At 38.5% G+C, this 21,177-nt stretch overlaps 1 protein-coding gene across 1 annotated transcript in view; it reads right to left on the bottom strand.

Annotated features, from left to right (window-relative positions):
- TMPRSS11F (transmembrane serine protease 11F) overlaps window positions 1-20,700 on the bottom strand; it is a 140,965-nt gene extending 120,265 nt beyond the window's left edge. The window contains exon 1 of the mRNA XM_054683055.2: window positions 20,449-20,700. The gene's annotated coding sequence lies outside the window, so the exon portion shown is untranslated. The remainder of the gene's footprint in view (window positions 1-20,448) is intronic.
- Window positions 20,701-21,177: the final 477 nt, after the last annotated feature.

Here is a 21,177-nt window from a genome sequence, read left to right as displayed (position 1 = left end):
AGAGAAGTTCTTCCTAACTATCTCTAGTCAGCCATCTTAGCATCCTCCCCCATGATCACATTTAATGGAAAAGAACACTATTTTCATATGAGGCTTTGGATGAACCAATTATTAAGGAGAAATAATTTCAAATTTAATTTTTTTCTTGTACAGGTACTTTATATACAAATCATGAGGCCTCTTTCAATTTCTTATATTATTTCCATAAGTTTCAGGAAATGTCAGAAGAAACATTAAAATGCCACTATATAAATATATATGTAAAATTGATTTCAGACTAACAAAAAACTGATTTATATGAAGAGTTATATGTTTTTAGAAAAATTTTTCTGTAAAAATCATGAGCTATAGATGTACTAAAACTTAAGTTTTGAAAAATTCATCACTAATTTATCCCAATCTTGTCAGATTCTATAAAACACACTTAACAGTTCCAGTATTAGTTGTCATAAAAGTTGTATTTAAATTTTGACCCGGGGTGAATTAGGTGAGGAGGTCTTATCTCAGCCCCTCATCACAGAACACTGCTGCCAACTGAGCAAAATACAAAAGACGTATCCAGTAGGTGGCACTTGGAAGTGTTAGCCATCTATGTGCTGGCTAACACTCTCAAGTGCTACCTATTGAATCACAGCCCAAAATACACCATCAAAATATAATGCCAGAACCTGTGAAAACTAAGGCAAAGGCTACCTGCCTCCAGCACCCTATTCCAGCTAATGCACATGCACCCTGCTATGATACTGTGGCTACTGGCACACATGAGCGAGCATGGATTCCACTCCCACTGCCATGAGAAGTACTTTGGCCAGCGCCTCCCATCAGAGTATTGTGGTCAGCAGCCGAGGAATGTCTCAGCCCCTCCAGCACAGCAGGTTCCAAATATTGAGGAGCCAGAGAACAAAGCCAGGGGCTGGGTACCAGAGCCCCAGAGTTAGAATATGTAGCCCGGGAGTGCTGAGTCGAGCACCTGGCACCCTAAAATCTTCCAGGAATCAAAGCCAGTCTATAGAACCCACCTTATACCATAATCAAAACCCCAAGGGCATAAAAGAAAAAAGGAAATCAACTTCAAAGACTGATGGAACATCACCCCACACAGATAAGAAAGAACCAGCACAAGAATGCTAGCAACTCAAAAAGCCAGAGTATCCTCTTGTCTCCAAATGACTGCACTAGTTCCCCAGCAATTTTTCTTAACCAGGCTGAAATGGCTAAAATCTCAGACATATGACTCAGAATATGGATAGTAATGAAGATCATTAAGATTCAGGAGAAAATGAAAACCTAATCCAAGGAATCTGAGGAAACAGTACCTACTACAAGGCAACAGTAACCAAAACAGCAGGGTACTGGTACAAAAACAGACACATAGACCAATGGAACAGAATGCAGAGCCCTGAAATAAAGTGGCACACCTGCAACCATCTGATAATCACCAAAGTCAACAAAAACAAGCAATAAGGAAAAGACCTGCTATTCAATAAATGGTGCTGGGATAACTGGCTAGTCATATCCAGAAGATTGAAACTGGACCCTTTTCTTACACCATATACACAAATTTAGTTGAGACGGATTAAAGACTTAAATGTAAAACCTGAAACTATGAAAATCCTTGAAAGAAAACCTAGGAAATACCATTCTGGACATAGGCCCTGGCAAATATTTCATGACAAAGATGCCAAAAGCAACTGCAACAATAACAAAAATTGACAAATTGGACTTAATTAAACTAAAGAGTTTCTGCACAGCAAAAGAAGCTACCAATAGAGTAAACAGACAACCCACAGAATAGGAGAAAATATTTGCCATCTATGCATCTGAAAAAGGTCTTATATCCAGAATCATAAGGAACTTAAATTTACAAGCAACACCATTAAAAAGTGGGCAAAGTACATGAACACTTTTCAAAAGACATACACGTGACCAGCAGGCATATGAAAAAACACTCAACATCACTAATCATTAGAGAAATGCAAATCAAAACCACAATGGGATAACAGCTCATATCAATCAGAATGGCTTTTTTTAAAGTCAAAAAATAACAACGTTGGCAAGGTTGCAGAAAAAGGAAACATTTATACACTGCTAGTGGGAGTGTAAGTTAGTTCAGCCATTGTGGAAAGCAGTTTTGTGATTTCTCAAAGAACTTAAAATTACCATTCAACCCAGCAATCCCAGTATTGGGTATATACCCCAAAGAATATAAATCCTTCTACCAGAAAGAAACATTTACTTGCATGTTCATCACAGCACTATTCAAAATAGCAAAGACATGAAATCCGTGTAGATGTCCATCAATGGTAGACTGGATACAGAAAATGTGGTACATATACACCATGGAATACTATACAGCCGTAAAAAAGAACTAGATCATGTCTTTTGCAGCAACATGGATGCAGCTGGAGGCCATTATCCTAAGCAAACTAACGCAGGTACAGAAAACCAAATATCATATGTTCTCACTTGTAAATGGGAGCTAAATATTGAGTACACATGGACACAAAGAAAGGAACAACAGACACTGGGGCCTACTTGAGGGTGCAGGGTGGGAGGAAGGGGAGGATCAAAAAAACTACCTATCAGGTAGTATGCTTATCATCTAGGTGAGGAAATAATCTGTACACCAAACCCCCACGACATGCACTTTACTTATATAAGAAACTTGCTGCCCAGTGCAGTGGCTCATACCTGTAATCCCAGCACTTTGGAAGGCCAAGGCGGATGGATCACAAGGTCAGGAGATCAAGACCAACCTGGCCAACATGGTGAAACCCTGTCTCTACTAAAAACACAAAAATTAGCCGGGCATGGTGGTGTGCACCTGTAGTCCCAGCTACTCAGGAGGCTGAGGCAGGAGAATAGCTTAAATCTGGGAGGCAGAGGTTGCAGTGAGCCGAGATCATGCCATTGCACTCCAGCCTGGGTGACAGAGCGAGACTCCATCTCAAAAAAAAAAAAAAAAGGAAAGAAACTTGCACGTGTATCCCTGAAACTAAAAGTTAAACAGTAAAATAAAATAATGGAATTGGAACACACACAACAACAACAAAATAAAATACATTTTGAAAAAGTAACCAAGCTTTCTGTAATCAATGTATTAGACTTGAAATCATCATACTCATCAGTACAAACTCAGCTTAATAGAGACACAGATTGTTGCCATGGTCAAATCTGGAACAATTTGAACAATAAAATTAGTAAACTAGTATTGGATTTTAATCTAAAGTATAAAATAAGTATCCAAGAGTCCACAGTGGTATAAGTTATGATTAAATAAATAAATGAGAGAGAAGAGACAAATATCCCATGCAGAAAAATTCCAAATAATTTATGTAGATATTCCACCCTCAATGAGGTGGGTCATAACTCCCCACTCCTTACGTGTCATCTCTAAACGGTGATTTCCTTCCAAACAGTACAAATGGAAAGTGGGGAAATGTAACTTTATGGTGGAGAATCCTGAAAAACACTACCTAAGCTAGATGATCAAAGTAATATCAACAGAGATAAGTTATACTGACAGTATAAACCACCGACACAATATGATTAAAATGGCACTTTACCTCTGTGATCTTCTCCCAAAAACCCATAACTCCAAATCTAATTATGGGACTAACATCAGAGAAATCCTAATTGAGGAGCGTTCTATAAAATACTTGACAAGTACTTCTCAAAACCGTTAAGATCATCAAAAGCAAAGAAAATCTGAGAAACTATTACAGCTAAAAGGATCCTAAGGAGACATGATGGCTAAATGTAATGTAGTATCCTAAATGGGATCCTGGCACAGAAAGGGGCCATTGGATAAAAACTAAGGAAATAGGAATTAAGTATGGGCTTTCATAATAATAATGTACCAATATCACTTCATTAATTGTAACAAATGTACCACACTTTAGATAGCAGCAACAGGGGAAACTGTGAAATATATAGAAACTTTCCCTACCATCTTAACTTTTTTGTAAATCTAAAACTGTTTTAAAATGAATAGTTCATCTTTATAAAAAGTAAAAAACAAACTGATCTTACCAAGAGCAACTGGCATTAATTTCAATTATATCAACTGAAGTTTAAAAAGTATAAATTTTGATAAACTAACAAATGAGTTTCCAGAAAAGCAGGAAAAAAATTTATGAGAAATCAAGATTATACATTATAAAGTATTATTTCTTTTATGACCTAAAATTAGAACACCAAAAATTGTATTTTTGCAATTTATTAGTTTATATTGTTACCCACATACCATTTTCATCCCTATTATGTTTTATAAGTGATAAAATATTTTTAAAATTAAAAGCTTAAGGAGCATTGCATTTTCATTTTTCACTACTACCTGAAAATTATTATTTAGCCCCCAGTCAGTTGCAGAGATGTACGCCTATAGTCCCAGCTTCTTGGGAGGCTGAGATGATACGATTCTTGAGCCCAGGAGTTGAAGTCTAGCCTGGGCAACATAAAAAGAACCTGTCCCTTTAATATAATAATAAATAGATAAATAAGATCATCAATGTTATACTTACCTCACCACCACATAGGAAACTGCTTAATAAATGCTACGTATTATTAGTGAGCTACAGTTAGTACCCAGTTACTGATTTTCAAGAAGAATTATTCTTCATAGAATGTATTTAACACCTCAGTTCAATTTTTAACTACTTCATACAAAATCACTTTATACCTAACTGGTGTTACATAGCTGATGGAAGAGATCTGCATACATATTTGCATGTGAAATTAAATATCTGAGAAAAATGAGTGAAGAAGTAGGATTTAAGAGTAGTTTCTGATTTAAATTTGCTGATTTCCTATTATTGCACTGGACACTTTTTAATACATTTCCTTAATTTTTACAAATGCTGTGAAGTACGCACTTTATTCCCATTAAACTGGAGAGCAAACTGAGATCAGGGAGCTTGAATAAACTTCTCAGGTCACAAGATCACAACATGAGTAACAGGATTGAGATTGAAACCCAGTTTTTATTACTTCCAAGTAGTTTTCATTACCTCACAGTGCCTCTTATTTATCATAGTGCAGGCAGGTACTATTTACTAGCTTTGTCAAAATTTCCTTATTTTGGTGAATACTGTAAAATGGTTGGATATCGCTAAAGAACTTATTTTAAACAGGTCAGAATTAAGAATGACTCATTCTCATGCATCTTTTACAAGCTCAATTTCCAGAAATAGTTCTTCTTTACAACTACAATCCGTTATCATGATCTCACTCTTTCAGCTCTGTTGGGTTACTGGCTAAACCTAGTTTTGGAATTACTTGGATTCTAGATCGTAGTTTTCTCTAGAATCCTCCTGATGATACTTCAGAAGACTGTCTGGCATCTACCACATTAGGGTATACCATAGAAAAGGGCTTTCAAACTTTGTTGGAGCAAAGTTTGTTGACGCTTTCATGTTGGGGTCATGTTTTCATGGTACTACACCTGCTTGGCCAGCCAGCTCCATTGAGGTGCCTGTTCCCAGTCCCTCCGGGGGTTCTCAAACAAAATCTGACAGCATATTCCCTCACTCTTTACTCTGCATTTCTTGCTTCCCACGTGGAGTTTTTCCATCACCTCTGAGACACTGTGGAGGTGCACTGATTTGCCCAGTTGTGTTTGTGAGGTTGCAAATTATACATGGACAGTGGCAAGTGTCACTGACTTGCTTCCACTCACTAGCTTACTTCATGCAGTGTGGCTGCCACTGTGGATGTTGTCACTGCTGTTTTGTGATCTAGCCTCCTCATAGCTGCTAGAGGGCCAGGTGGTACAACCTAAAACTGTGTCACAGTCGATGTGTCATGGGAGGAATTTTTTCCAATGGCAGATACAAGAAGGTGAATTCTTCTCCCTTCATCTCCCTAGTCAAATCATTCAGAAACACAGGGGCTCATATAGACTCTCCAAAGATATCCCACTAGCGTGATATAAAACTCTAGCCCAATTGGTAACGTACCCCTTACATTTGCTTTCCATCCTCATCCCTTCTTTCTCTATTGATCCCTTTCCCTCAGTCCTTCTTCCCTAGAATTGCATATCCCTAGAATTGCCTTGGGCTCTATTTTCTAAAAAAATCCACACTAAAAACAGTTTGCCATCCTATGATCACTACCGTTATTCAATAGCTAATAAAACCATTTAGGGGTTTATTTATAGTTATTTGATTGAGAGACGAAAGAGGAACAGAAGAGAGAACCTTATTTACTAGGCTCCAAGAAGGTAGAGGAGGTTGCCCCACTTGGAGAACTGTGCCAAATTTCCTGACTCCAACTGCTATACTTTGTAGGTAACAGATGGCATAGTGGGTGGAAGGGAGTTACACATGCAACTATTCAAATCTCTAGCACTGAAAATATCTTGATTGCAAGAGGTGACGCTTAGGAAATTTTAGAGACAGACATGTCAGAAATAATTCTGATGTAGCAATAGCAGAATATATAAACAGGTTATCCTATAGGTAATTGTTTGCTTGCACACTATTGAGATTTATATTGATGCATAGTATGCATTCTTCACCAAATATCCAGAGCAAACGTGCTAATGTATTGTGTTTAAAGAATTGCAGCCAGATTTGGGGAAAGAAAAGAACACAACAGGACCACTATTTCTACTCTCTCAAGGGAAGAGAATGAAGTGAAAACAACTCTATCTAATTTGGGGGCCATGAACATTTGCCCTATAATCAGTGGCAATCTAACCGATTTGGTTCTGCAGATGTCGGAATAAAGGGCAAGGAACCCAATAAACATGATAATGTAACATTGACGGTAAAAATAGAGATGTCCAGACAGAATACTGTACAGTGAATACTTTAGATCACACTAATGTCTTATCAAATGTTAAATATATCTTTTGTTGACCTAATTAACATACGAAACAGATTTTGTTTCGATTACACATTAAGTAATCTCATGACGTGTTCTGTTGTGGAGGTTGAGGTTGTATGAGTTCAACATGTGTTGGTAGTGGATGAGTGGGCATCCAAGTGGCAACACGCACTACCTAATTTAAAATAATACGTTAGAGGTTTAACTTGATTGGGGTTACGGGAAGCTTTGACTAATGTCTTATCATTTGAGCAATGAAATGAATATTTACGTCTTGTACTTGTATCTCAAAAGCAATGTTCTTTAACATGTTTAAGTTGCAGTCCTTTAGAAAAAAGACTTTCATTTCCCTCTTAGGTATCTCATAGTAATAGGGCCAATTTCTATGGCAACTCATTTATTAATAAGAAGTTATTATTTCAGGCAAAGACTCTGATGACTATAAAGAAGGAGAAAAGAGTCTTCTGATGCTACTTTAATTTGAATTTTTACTGAGAAGATGAAAAGGGCTGCATATAACATAATTAGTTTGCCTTGTAGTACGCATTTGAAACTACTATTTTGTGAATCTATTTATTTAGCAAATATTTACTGAAGGTGCACCATGTGTAGGCAGTTTTCTAGATGCTGGAGTGACGATGGTGATATAACAAAGTCCTTGCCTTCATGGTCATTTATATTCAAAGAGAAGAGATAGGTAGTAAACAAGTAGATACATAATACAATGCCAGGTTGCGTTTGGTGCTGTGAAGGAAACTGAAACAGAATAAGGGACTGGAGAGTGAAAAAGACCTGGAGACTATATTAGATAGTAAAGCCAGAGAAAACCTCTCTGAAGATATAAGATTCAAGTAGAGACCTGAAGAAGATAAAAATTGATAAAAATCAAAATATCGCAGGGTGTGGTGGCGCACATCTGTAATCCCAGCACTTTGGGAGGCTGAGGCAGGCAGATCCCTTGAGCCCAGGAGTTTGAGACCAGCCTGCTCAACACAGGGAGGCCTCATGTCTACAAAAGAAACAAAAATTAGCCAGGCATGGTGGTGCACACCTGTGGTCCCAACTACTTGGGAGACTGAGGTGAGAGGATCAATTGAGCCCGGGAAGCAGAACTTGCAGTGAGCTGAGATTGTGGCACTGAACTCCAGCCTGGGAGACAATGTGAGACTCTATCTCAAAGAAGAAAAAATCAAAATATCTATTCATTCACTGGCTCTTTTAAATGAATTTTTATTTTAAGAATTGCAACATCTATTCATATTTGGAAGTGGTATGTAATATACATTCAGTTTAAGGCATGGGTTGGTGTACTAATGGATTTGAGGATTTCTTGTGATAACTCCGCAATCCACTACTGCCCCTAGGGAACTACTCCTTTAGATCCATCCCTTGTGCCCAACCTATCCCTATTCTCTTTAATGGGCATTTATTTCCTAGTGCTCCCACTTGTGCCATGCTCAGCCCTTTGACCATTAATCCCCTCATCTAAAATGCCAGCCTTTTCTCAACTGTCTACCAATTCAAATTATCTCTTCCCATAAAATTATCTCTTCTGTAATAAGAGATCACTACTTTTTAAAAAATTTACTATTTGCTAGGCACTATGCAAAATGCTTTATATTTATTGTATTCATGTACAAATGTAGGTAGTAACTACTATGATTCCTACTTTGCAGACAAGGAAATGGAAACTTGGGGAGTTTAAGAAACTTGTTTAAGTTCATATAGCTTGGCAATGTCAGGGAATGCCTACACTTTTTCTTTACTCTTTGATGGAAAATTGATTTAAAAAAAATTATTTTATCAAAGTGTATTATCTGTACCTACGAATCAACCTCTCTTCATCTCTCCCCTTCCCTTTACCCTTCCCAGACCCTGGTAAACACTAATTTACTCTATCTTCATGAGATCTACTTTTTCAGTTCCCACACATGAGTGAGAGAACAAGTGATACTTGTCTTTCTATGTTTGTGATGCTCACATTTTAAATTATTATTCTAGTGTGCCTTCCTAGACCATTCTAGGACAATTATTCTATCTTGGTATGATCTCACCCTAGAATGTTTATCATCAGAATGCTGATAAAGAGAAAACCACATTAGGAAATTTCACTAAAAATTACACAAATAAGCTATACAAATGCTGGTTCATTTTAATAATTTTTATTAGCCAAAATCAAAGGAACAGCCTCAAAAGTGAGGAGATCCCTGTTTTCAGTGGTGCTCAAGCAAAGAAAGAGTGATTCTCTCAACTGGGTGAGAAGTTGAATTTAGTGACTTCAAATGTAGAAATCTATGATTCAGATATCTATGCTTTTGCAGCAAGGTTCCATAAAAAGAGGTGGGTGAGTTATAAGCAGCCTGGAGGTGTTCATAAACATAATATACTTGCAAAAAAAATTAAGTAGAATTTTTATGACCTGGTAGTATTTTTGAATTGTTTACCAGACTATATTACATACAAGCACTAATGTCTCTTTGTAATTAATCCCCATGTCAGTACTTCAGTTAGAATTTTCCTCTGTGGTATAAAACCCTTAGGAGCCCTTCAGGGAAGATGTACCAGGAAAGTATTTTATTAGTCCAGAGCTAATATTTAGTCAAAGAAAATATGACAGAACCAAGAAGAAAAAGCTACTTTTAGAGGTATGGGGTTTTTCTATTCCTTCAAATTTACTTTTATACAAGAGATAATCTGAAAAACTTATTTTTGGAATCCAGAAAAAGTATTTAAACAATAAAATTTTTGAAAAGTGCTTTTCATTAGCATTTACTAAAAAGGATTTCACTCATTCATGTATTTTATTGTTCCTTAACAAACCTTAACCTGGAAAATATTATTAAAAGACAATATTTTTTCTGGACAAAACCTTAAAGTTTGTATAAATCTTTAAAAATTTTAAAAATATAAACCTGAGCTCTTCCAGTGCAGTTCTCATGAGGAAGTGGATGTAAGCAGTGCATAGCACAAATGAACAAGCATGCAAGTATAAAGATCCCCCACTTGTACTATCAGTGTGCCACTTGATTCAGTATATGAAGCTTCTACTGTGTTGAGTAGGCTGCTTGTCTCATAATTTTATAAAAATGGCATAGAAAAAAGAGACATAGACACATTATTTTAAACAGACTCTGATTAGTGTTTGATATGGTTTGGGTGTCCTGATTCAAATCTTCTCTGGAATTTCCATGTGTTGTGGGAGGGACCCAGTAGGAGGTAACTGAATCATGGTACTATCAGTGTGCCACTTGATTCAGCATATTAAGCTTCTGCTGTTTTCAGTAGGCTGTTTGTCTACTGAACTATAAAACTACTGTTTTATAAAAACGGCACAGAGAAAAGAGACATAGACACATTATTTTAAACAGACTCTGATTACGGTTTGATATGGTTTGACTGTGTCCCCACCCAAATCTCATTCGGAATTTCCATGTGTTGCGGTAGGGACAGGGTAGGAGGTAACTGAATCATGGGGGCAGGTCTTTCCCATGCTGTTCTCATGATAGCAAATAAGTCTCATGAGATCTGATGGTTTTAAAAAGGGAGTTTCCCTGCATAAGCTCTCTTTGCCTGCTGCCATCCATGTAAGACGTGACTTGCTCCTCTTTGCCTTCTGCCATGATTGTGAGGCTTCCCCAGCCATGTGGAACTTTAAGTCCAATTAAGCCTCTTTTTTCTGTAAACTGCCCAGTGTAGGATATGTCTTTATCAGCAGCATGAAAATAGACTAATACAGTAAATTGGTACCAGTAGAGTGGGGCGTTGCTGAAAAGATACCCGAAAATGTGGAAGCGACTTTGGAACTGGGTAACAGGCAGAGGTTGAAACAGTTTGGAGGGCTCAGAAGAAGACAGGAAAATGTGGAAAAATTTGGAACTCCCTAGAGACTTGTTCAGTGGCTTTGACCAAAATGCTGATGATATGGACAAAGTAATCCAGGCTGAAGTGGTCTCAGATGGAGGTGAGGAACTTGTTGGGAACTGGACCAACGGTGACCCTTGTTATGTTTTGGCAAAGAGACTAGCAGCATCTTGCCCCTGCCCTAGAGATTTGTGAAACTTTGGGAGGCTGAGGTGGGTGGATCACCTGAGGTCAGGAGTTTGAGAACAGCCTGGCCAACATGGTGAAACCCCATGTCTACTAAAAATAAAAAATATTAGCCAGGCATTGTGGTGGGCACCTGTAATCCCAGCTGCTAGGGAGGCTGAGGAAGGAGAATCACTTGAACCCAGGAGGCAGAGGTTGCTGTGAGCCGAGATTGCACCATTGCACTCCAGTACGGGCAACAAGAGTGAAACTCCATCTCAAAAAAAAAAAGAAAAAGAAAAGAAACTGAACTGGAGAGAGATGATGATTTAGGGTATCTGGTGGAAGAAATTTCTAAGCAGCAAAGCATTCAAGAGGTGACCTGGGTGCTGTTAAGGAAATTCAGTTTTATAAGGGAGGCAGAGCATAAAAGGTCAGAAAATTTTCAGGCTGACAATATGACAGAAAAGAAAATCCCATCTTCTGAGGAGAAATTCAAGCCAGCTGAAAAAATTTGCATAAGTAATGAGGAGCTGAATGTTAATCTTCAAGACAATGGGGAAAATGTCTCTTAGGGCATGTCAGAGGTCTTCTCGGCAGCCCCTCCCATCACAGGCCCAGAGGCCTAGGAGAAAAAAGTGGTTTTGTGGGCCAGGCCCAAGGTCCCCATGCTGTGTGCAACCTAGGGACGTGGTGCCCTGCATCCCAGCCACTCTAGCCATGACTAAAAGGGGCCAATGTAGAGCTCAGCTGTGGCTTTAGAGGGTGTAAGCCTCAAGCCTTGGCAGCTTCCATGTAGTGTTGAGCCTGCAAGTGCACAGAAGTCAAGGATTGGGGTTTAGGAACCTTGGCCTAGATCTCAGAGGATGTATGGAAATGCCTGGATGTCCAGGCAGAAGTTTGCTGCAGGGGCAGGGCTGTCATGGAGAACCTTTGCTAGGGCAGTGCAGAAGGGAAATGAGGGGTCTGAACTCCCACACAGACTCCCTACTGGGGGACCACCTAGTGGAGCTGTGAGAAGAGTGCCACCATCCTCCCGACCCCAGAATGTTAGATCCACTGACAGCTTGCACCGTGTGCCTGGAAAAGTTGCAGACACTCAACACCAGCCCATGAAAGCAGCTGGGAGGGAGGCTGTACCCCACAAAGCCACAGAGATGGAGCTGCTCAAGACCATGGGAACCCACCTCTTACATCAGCATGACCTGGATGAGAGACATGGAGTCAAAGGAGATCATTTTTGAGCTTTAAGATTTGACTGCCCCATTGGATTTTGGACTTGCATGGGGCCTATAGCCGCTTTGTTTTGGCCAATTTCTCCCATTTGGAATGGCTGTATTTACCCAATGCCTGTACCCCTTTTGTTTCTAGGAAGTAACTAACCTGCTTTTGATTTTCCAGGCTCATAGGTGGAAGGGACTTGCTTTGTCTCAGATGAGACTTTGGACTATGGATGTTTGAGTTACTGCTGAAATGAGTTAAGACTTTGGGGGACTGTTGGGAAGGCATGATTGGCTTCAAAATGTGAAGACATGAGATTTGTGAGGGGCCAGCATGGAATGATATGGTTTGACTGTGTCCCTGCCCAAATCTCATCTTGAATTTCCAAGTGTTGTGGGAGGGACCCAGTAAGAAGTAATTGAATCATGGGGGTAGGTCTTTCCCATGCTGTTCTCATGATAGCAAATAAGTCTCACAAGAGCTGATGGTTTTAAAAAGGGAAGTTTCTCTGCACAAGCTCTCTTTGCCGGCTGCCATCCATGTAAGATGTGACTTGCTCCTCCTTGCTGTCCACCATGATTGTGAGACTTCCCCAGCCACGTGGAACTTTAAGTCCAATTAAACCTCTTTGTTTTGTAAATTGCCCAGAATCAGGTATGTCTTTATCAACAGTGTGAAAACGACTAATACAGTGTTCTAACAAAAATACAAATGACATGTCATCAGAGAACGGGAGAGGAGAGAATAATTTTTGCCAAGTCTTTTTTATATGAAATTTGAGCTGGGCTCTGAAGGAAATTAGAGGTTTAATTGGCATGTTGTGTTGCTAAAGGGAGGAACCCATAGGCAGGACTGGGAATTTAGATACCATTTAGATTACGAAGGGCTTGAAAATAAAATCTTAAAAGTTATCCTTCTTAGCTGGGCATGTTGGCACACGCCTGTACTCCCAGCTACTTGGGAGGCTGAGGCAGGAGAATTGCTTGAACCCAGGAGGCAGAGGTTGCAGTGAGCCAAGTTCACACCATTGCACTCCAGCCTGTGCAACAGAGCGAGACTGTCTCAACAAAGAAAAAAAAAGGATAAAAAGTTAATGCTTCATGTATTAGTAAATCACCAAAGACTTGCAAGACTAGTTAGGAAACCATCAAGACTTAGGACTGATGGGGAAAGATGACAGAAAAGGAGAAATTAAAGGGGATAATAAATTTTCAAGAACAGTAATGCCATTAAATAAATGGGTGAACATATAAAGAGGAGCACATATGTAAGTCAAATGATAAAATGGGGTGGACATATTAAGTTTTGGGGGCCTTGCATTATTTGGAGTGGTCAAGTAGGCAGCTGGAGGTATAAAACAGAGTGTAGTGTTCTAAACCTGGCAGTTATTATAATTACCCTGCATTGCATTTGCTGTGTACTGGTACTTTCCACTTGGTTATGTGGTTTTTAGAGCAGAATCTATTACTTAAATACATCTTTATATATCATGGAACTTGTTACTGTCCTTTGCAAGAATGAGTTTTTTTTTTTAATGGAATCACGGTTTATATTTTTTATTTGCCAGAAATAAGGATGGGGGGGTAGGTTTTCACTTTGTCTATTCTTCTGTCTCCTGCTGGGATTGTACTTTGCTCATTGATGAGACTTCTCAAGGTAACAATGTTACGTTTGACATTTAGGGGAAATATGAGAAGCCTGATACTTGGGTTGTAGTGCCCTCTGCTGGGAAAAGTGATAGAACATAGGGGTGTTCTCGCAGAAAAGAAAAAAAACAGAAGTTCAGATGTCAGAGACAGTAATTAAAGTCTTTTTATCCTTTAAGCAAGTATATATGTGCATATATATTTTACATAGAAAAATAACTCAAAATAGTGGATGTATTTAAACACCAAGTTATTCTGGTAATTTAAAATGCAATTCCGTTTATAAAAACTAGCTTAACAAATTTCATTAACACATTTATGGAAAGCAAAAATAAATGATAAATCTATCATATACAATTATGTCCCATTTGAGCTTAAAGAAACATAATTATAGGATTTCAGTTATTTATGACTATGCAACCATATGACTTTCCAAGACTGTTCGATGCAAAATTTTCAATTCATTTATATCAACCTAAATGTCCCAATTTAGGCTGGGAAAATATATTCACCATATTCATAAATATCTCATCAATATTTAATGACTAGTGATTTATTGAAAATATCTCATTTAAATTGGAATTTCTTTAAACAAAGGTTAATGAATTTTTTTTCCTTTTGGTTATAAAGTAACCATGCTCATTATGGAAAATATAAGACAGACTCCAGAAATCATTCATAATATCACTAGAATAAACTCTGTTTAAAAAAAAAACACTCTGGTGTCCTATATTTTTTCTAGTCTTTTTTTCTACTCGTGTTTTATATAGCAGAGACAAACTACAGAGCAGTTTTACGTAACTTCTTTCTTTGCATGATGACTTATAAATCTGTGCAATTTTTAAAAATTCTCATCCCAACATTGTACTTGTTTCCTTTTCCCTTTTCTACCCAATTAAAGATAAAACTTCTCCAATACTAGCACAGAGCTTTTGATCATTATACCAGAAAGCATCTCTTGCTTGTCAGAACCTTCCGGGCTCTATTTCTACTCCTCTTTGATCTGGAACTGCACTGTTGCCTACTAGTCATCATTCTAGTTTATTCCCAGAGCCCTCTACTGTTTACTCTGTGAAAACTATTTGTTCTTTGCTACAGTAGAAATTAGTGCCAGCGGTCTTTTTCAACAAATTAGGCCAGAGAAACTTCTGTGTCTCCAAATATACATGTTCTGTCTCACGTTTCTCAGCCTCCTTAAAGTTAAAAGGGGCCATTTAACAAGTTTTGGCAAATGATCTAGGAGCATTAGTGGATATATTTTCATTCTGTTAGTGGGTCTATTAGCAGCATTCTCTTGCTCTGTGATTAGGATTGTGAAGGCAAATGTTCACACGGCATAGCCACAAGATGAAAGCAGCCTGGATTGCTAATCCAGCAGCCTGGGAGAGTCATCCTACTGTCAATACCTATGAGTGAGAAGTAAATTTTGGTGTGCTAAGCTATGGAGATTTAAGTGTATGGAACCACAGTAAAATCTAGCCTATCCTGACTAATACATGATAATATATTCAGTCACAGTGTTTGACAATGTTGTTTTCTCCCCTTTGGGTGCCCTTCCCAAGCACCTCCATCCCTTCACCAAGAAGTTTTTCTTGAGCTTCCTCTTATTCATCCCACAGGACACATCTCAGGGGCGTTTACTTGATAAACTTTTGATTGCCCCCACCCCTCATTCTGCGTTAGCTGTCTGTCCCATATGCTTCTGTAGCACCATAAGTATATAAATGAACAGTTCTTGGATATTTATGGATTGATGAAATTATTTTGTAGGTATTAGTTATATAAACTTTTCTTTAGAATAATTATTAGAATAATTAGAATAGATCAGCAGTTTTCAGAGTGTTTTCTGCAGACCCCTAAGGGTCTCTGAGGCTTTTTCAGGAAGTCTGTGAAATCAAACTAACAGTGAAAATAGATTAGTGGCAAAAAAGGCTGGGACTTTTAGCAAATCAAGGTAAAGGCAACAAACTGTACCAGGAGTCATTGCATCATTGTATTTTTCACTGCCATACATTTGCAGTAAAAAAAAATCCAACTTTATTTAAGAATGCCCTGGATGAAACATTAAAGATTATAAATTGCATTGCCTTTTGAAATTGAGTACATACATGTCTTTGTTATGAATGACAAAAGAGAGGTAGACATAAGCATGGTTGCTGCATAATTGAATTGAATGGCAATCTTGAGTAAAAGCACTGAAGTAATTTTATGATTTGCAAGGTGAATGCATCATTTTTACCGTGGAACAACATTTTATTTGCTAAGAGTGACTGAAAACCTATTAGAATCAGAATCAGTATTAATATATTTAGAATCTGCATGTGGCAGATATTTTCGGAAAATGACTATTTGTTGCTAATTATGAAATAGGAGATTTATTAAGAAAATTAGAATTTTGGTAAACTTATTTGTGCTACCGTGAACCTGACATCCCCATAATACTTAAAAGATGTTTATAATGTGATCAGTGATATTAATGAACATGACTTTGTGACACAGTACAATGAAAGGTGTCAACATTTGGAATATTTACTTAACTCAGTGTAGTTGTCTGTTCTCACACTGCTGTAAAGACATACCTGAGACCTGGTGATTTATAAAGAAAGGAGATTTAATTGACTCACAGTTCCACATGGTTGGGGAGGCCTCAGGAAACAACATTCATGGTGGAAGGCGAAGGGGAAGCCAGACACATCTTACATGGCGTCAGGAGAGAGACAGCGAAGGAAGCTACACATTTTTAAACCATCGGCTCTCATGAGAACTCACTCACTATCACAAGAACAGCATGGGGCAAACAACCTCCATGATCCAATCGTTTCCTATCAGGCCCCTCTTCTGACACATGGCAATTACCATTCAAGATGAGATTTGGGTGGGGACACAGAGCCAAACCATATCACTCAGTTAACCAACATTTTCAAAAAGACATACAAATTATGTCACAGAATCATGCATGAATAAAATATCCATTCAAAATGCAAGATATACTAATGGATTTCAATATAACAACACGTAAAAAGTTTGTTGATATGGTTCAATCAACAAGAACAAAGCAAAAAACGTTGCCTCCAGAGAAAGTACCAAAGCTCTTACTATTCCAGATTCCTAGGTGCAGAAGAGGGTTCCTCATAAAAGCTTGGCTGAACTCCCCTACATTCTCCCTTTCTATGCTACAGCACTGCTGTCCTTTGCTTCGAGGCTGTTACCCACCCCAGAAACTATTAAGAGTGATGGGATGGTCCTATCAACCTTTTCCATCAATAGAATAGAAACCAACATATAGATTTTTAGTTGTAGGAAAATGCTAAGAGGGTTCTATGACTACAAAAGTCAACTATTCTTTTGAAACAGGGAGGCTAACAATCTGAGCAGGCTCATTTATAACAGTAAGTACACAGACTCATGAAATAGCTCCTACCCATATAGGAGTGTTGGAGAAAGGAAAATAAAATGAAATAAAAACCCAGCAGAATATGGGTAAGAATGGAAGGACCCATCTTTAGCCTTCATACACACTCTCTTCAGAGGATGTGGAGGGCCCAAGTCCCTTTCTTTCCCAGAAGAGTAACCTTTCCTAAGAGGAACACATGCCACAAATTAAGATTTTACATTTTTGTTGGTTTTGTTTTTGTTTTTGACAGGACTCAACACTCTGAGAAAACGAGAGAGCCAAAAACTCTACATTATTAAAGCAATGTTTCCAAGGATGTTATAGAATAATAATAAGCAAAAAAACAAATTCAGCAGTTTATCGGATCCAAAGAGCCATGTAGAATGTCTTGTGGCTGAGAATGAATGAAGAAAGAAATGAATGAAGGAAGAAACATAAGCAGCTGAAAACTGAAAAGACCAAACTCCAAAAAGGGTTCAGTAGAAAGGGAACTTGATCTAGATGCTGGTTTTATAGAAAAATCAGAGTTACAGAACCTGTATCACCCCACAGACACTGTAAAAGGCCTAATTAATATTTAAGAATAAAGGAGAGATGAGGAGCAAATATAAAACAGTTTAGGTCAGCTATATAACAAAAAATCACCAAGCCAGTGATAATCCAGTTTTTCCCTCTGCAGTGCTCTAAAAGAAGCATCCTTCCCAGAACTTAAAAAAAATTAAGATTATTGACTGGACATTAAGTTTTTGGACTTGGAAAACACTGAGCTCTCTGACGTTTCATTTCTTCTGATAGAAACTAAATAAATACCTAGAATAATCTTTTAAAGTAATCATTGTTTTTCTTTTCTTAATCTCAGGATTTTAAAGTATAGAAATCGAATATGTGTAATAAACAATCTACATTGTCATACCCTTTTAAAACACTTTCATTGAAACCTCTTTTGTACTATGAATGAACTGCATGCATTTTGTTATGCACATTTAATTAATTTGTATAAAATATTTAAGATAAATATTTCTAATCAAAACTAGCTGTGTCAAATTTTGCACTACTCTTAATGATAACATCAAAACTATCAGGAAACATAGTTAAAAATTGTATTGTATTGGCCTGGCACAGTGGCTCCTGCCTGTAATCCTGGCACTTGGGGAAGCCAAAGCAGGAGGATGACTTGAGGCCAGGAGTTTGAGACCAGCCTGGGCAACATAGTCAGACCCTATCTCTACATTTCTTAATTTATTTTGTGAAGAAAACAACCAACGTGGTAGTAGTTCTTTTTTAACAACAACAAAAAAAATTATTTACAAGTTTATATAATTAAGTAGAGCATACTTTAAGTTTATGGTATGTTTAAAAATATTTTAAAATATCCATGGAATTATCAATTTGTTTTAAATACCATATGGTAGACATAATACTAATTGGCAGTATTTGATTTTAATAAATAATTCATAAAATTTTTAATACATAAAACAGCTGCATCTGCATTGCTACTTCTCATTGCAAAGTTTTGTCATTAACAAACTTTAATTCAGTAACATACAGAATACAGTTTAAGTTGTAGCTTAAAAATTTATCAGGTATCATCAAGCTATTTTCACTTTAAGGTATACAAATATTTATTTGTAAAAAAAAAAGATTTTTTAACAAAAAAAATGGAGTTTTCTATTCCACATTAATAAACTCTGGCTCTCAGAGACAGATGGGAGCAAAAAAGATTCCAACTCCCAGATAGAGTTCTGGCATGGATTCACATAGAACAATTACACTAGTATTCAAGCTGCATCTGAAGGCTTAAAAACATAAAATTACAAAATTAGAATCTTAGCAGTCACTAGTATCACTTTCCATAATCTCTACTCCTACCCCCACCCCAAGACTAGATCCTTTAATCTCCTCTGCCCCTTCTAGATGAATCGGCATCCAGGCTCCACCTGAATGACAGCCAAATTTGCCAGACCATGATTCAGAGGGCATTTTTACACAGGCCCAAGTGAGAAATATAAAATACCCTACAAATATAAATGCCTTTGTGAAAGTAATGCTGATGTCATTTCCCAGCGTGGACTTCTTACTAGTGTTAGGTATTACCCAAAACTATAAAGAGTTTTCACTCTTTTCAGAAAAAGCAAGCAAGCAAACACACAAACACATAACACCAACAAACAAAAACTCCCACAAAAATGTGAATTGTCAACATCTCTGGCTAAAATCACTTCTTTATCCTGGACTTCTATGACTAAGAGGCAGGATTGTGTAAAGTGGGTGTTGTTCTGCATTCTTGGGCAAGGTTGTTAACCTCTTGGTATCTGTTTATTCATCTATAAAGTTGAAATAATAATAGTATTCTTCATGGAATAGACAGAAGGATCAATTGGGATAATACAGACAAAGTCATTGGAATTGTGCCTGACACATAGTAACAACTCAGTAAATGTTAAGCATTGCTGTTTCATTTATGATGATGATAATGAATACAATATGTAATGTTAATTACCACCAAAGGTATTAAATATCAAGATCATTAATAACTGAAATTTAATATGCTAAGACTACTTTAAAAGGCCTTTGGTATTTCAATGCTTTAAGAAACTGAGTTTATTTATGATATAAAGGAACTAAAAATGCCATTTAAAAGTGATTTAATAAAATTTTAGGACAACTATTATTACATATATACTTATTTTAGATCTTTGGTAAATGCAAAATGGCTATCAGTAGATAGTGTGAAATCCACACTTTCTGGAAGAAGAAAATTCAGTAAGTAAAAGATTTTCTCATATATCTAATCTAGGTCATTGAAGCTCAAGTAAAATTTAAATACTGTATAAGGACTTGTCAAGACACTAAATCAAATTTTCAGTAAATACCAATAAAAATTTTAACTTTTTAAAAGTGAATATTACAGACTGTAGCCACTTAACGCCTGGAGACTGTGTGGTTCATAAAACAGGGCCCTAGGCTCGCTTCTGGGGACTGTGGGACTGGGACTATGGCCAGAAATTAATATTTGTGTCACACAAAAAACCCACCTGCAGAGATATCGTGCTTACCTCCTTCTTGAAATCCCTTCTTTCCCGCCTCCAGCCTCTGACCCCTACTTAACTTTCTCCCCAGACCCCTACCCCCACCGCAGCTTCCAGAACCATCTTCTGGGCCTTCCCATCATCCCCCAGCCCAAGACCAATTCAGCCTTTCTTTTGTGTGCGTGTCTGGTTAGCTCCTTTCCAGAGAACCATGAGTTCCCACATCAGCCAGAATTACTGCACCGAAGTGGAAGCCGCCGTCAGCAGCCTGGTCAACCGGCAGCTGCGGGCTTCCCTTACCTACCTCTCTCTCATCCTCCATTTCCACCGCGACGACGTGGCCCTGGAGGGCATGGGCCACTTCTTCTGAGAGCTGGCCCAGGAGAAGCGACAGGGCGCCCAGAGTCTGTGGAAGACGCAAAACCAGCGCGGAGCCCTCTGCGATGCCACCCAGAAGCCGTCCTGGGATGAACAGGACAGCAGTTTGGGCGCCCTGCGAGCCGCGTTGGCCCTGGAGACGAACCTGAACCAGGCCCTGCTGGATATGCACGCCCTGGGCGCAAAGCATGCAGACTCTCACCCCTGCGGCTTCCTGGAGAACCACTTCCTAGGCCGCGAACGGAAACTCATCCCGACCAAACTCAGCAGGCTGGAAGGGCCGAACCCGCGCTGGGCAGGCCTCTTCCTCCAGCGCAGCAAGGAGCCTGCGGCCCCCAGGGGCCTTCAAGAGGCCCGCCGGCCACATCCCTCTGTCAGACCTGGGGCGGCGTCCACCCGAGCTGCTCCCTTCAGCCTCAAGATACTTTTTTTTTCTTTCTTTTTGAAAGAGTCTCCCTGCCTGGGGTGGGTGCAGTGGTGATCTGAGCTCACTGCAACCTCCGCCTCCCCGGTTCAAGTGATTCTCCTGCCTCAGACTCCCGAGTAGCTGAGATTACTGGCGCAAGCCGCCACCCCTGGCTAATTTTTGTATTTTTAGTAGAGACGGGGTTTCACCATGTCAGCCAGCCTGGTCCCGAACTCCTGACCTCAAGTG

Source organism: Pan troglodytes, chromosome 3 (genome assembly GCF_028858775.2).
Source record: "Pan troglodytes isolate AG18354 chromosome 3, NHGRI_mPanTro3-v2.0_pri, whole genome shotgun sequence".
Taxonomy (NCBI): domain Eukaryota; kingdom Metazoa; phylum Chordata; class Mammalia; order Primates; family Hominidae; genus Pan; species Pan troglodytes.
This window is presented reverse-complemented; position numbering and strand designations above follow the sequence as displayed.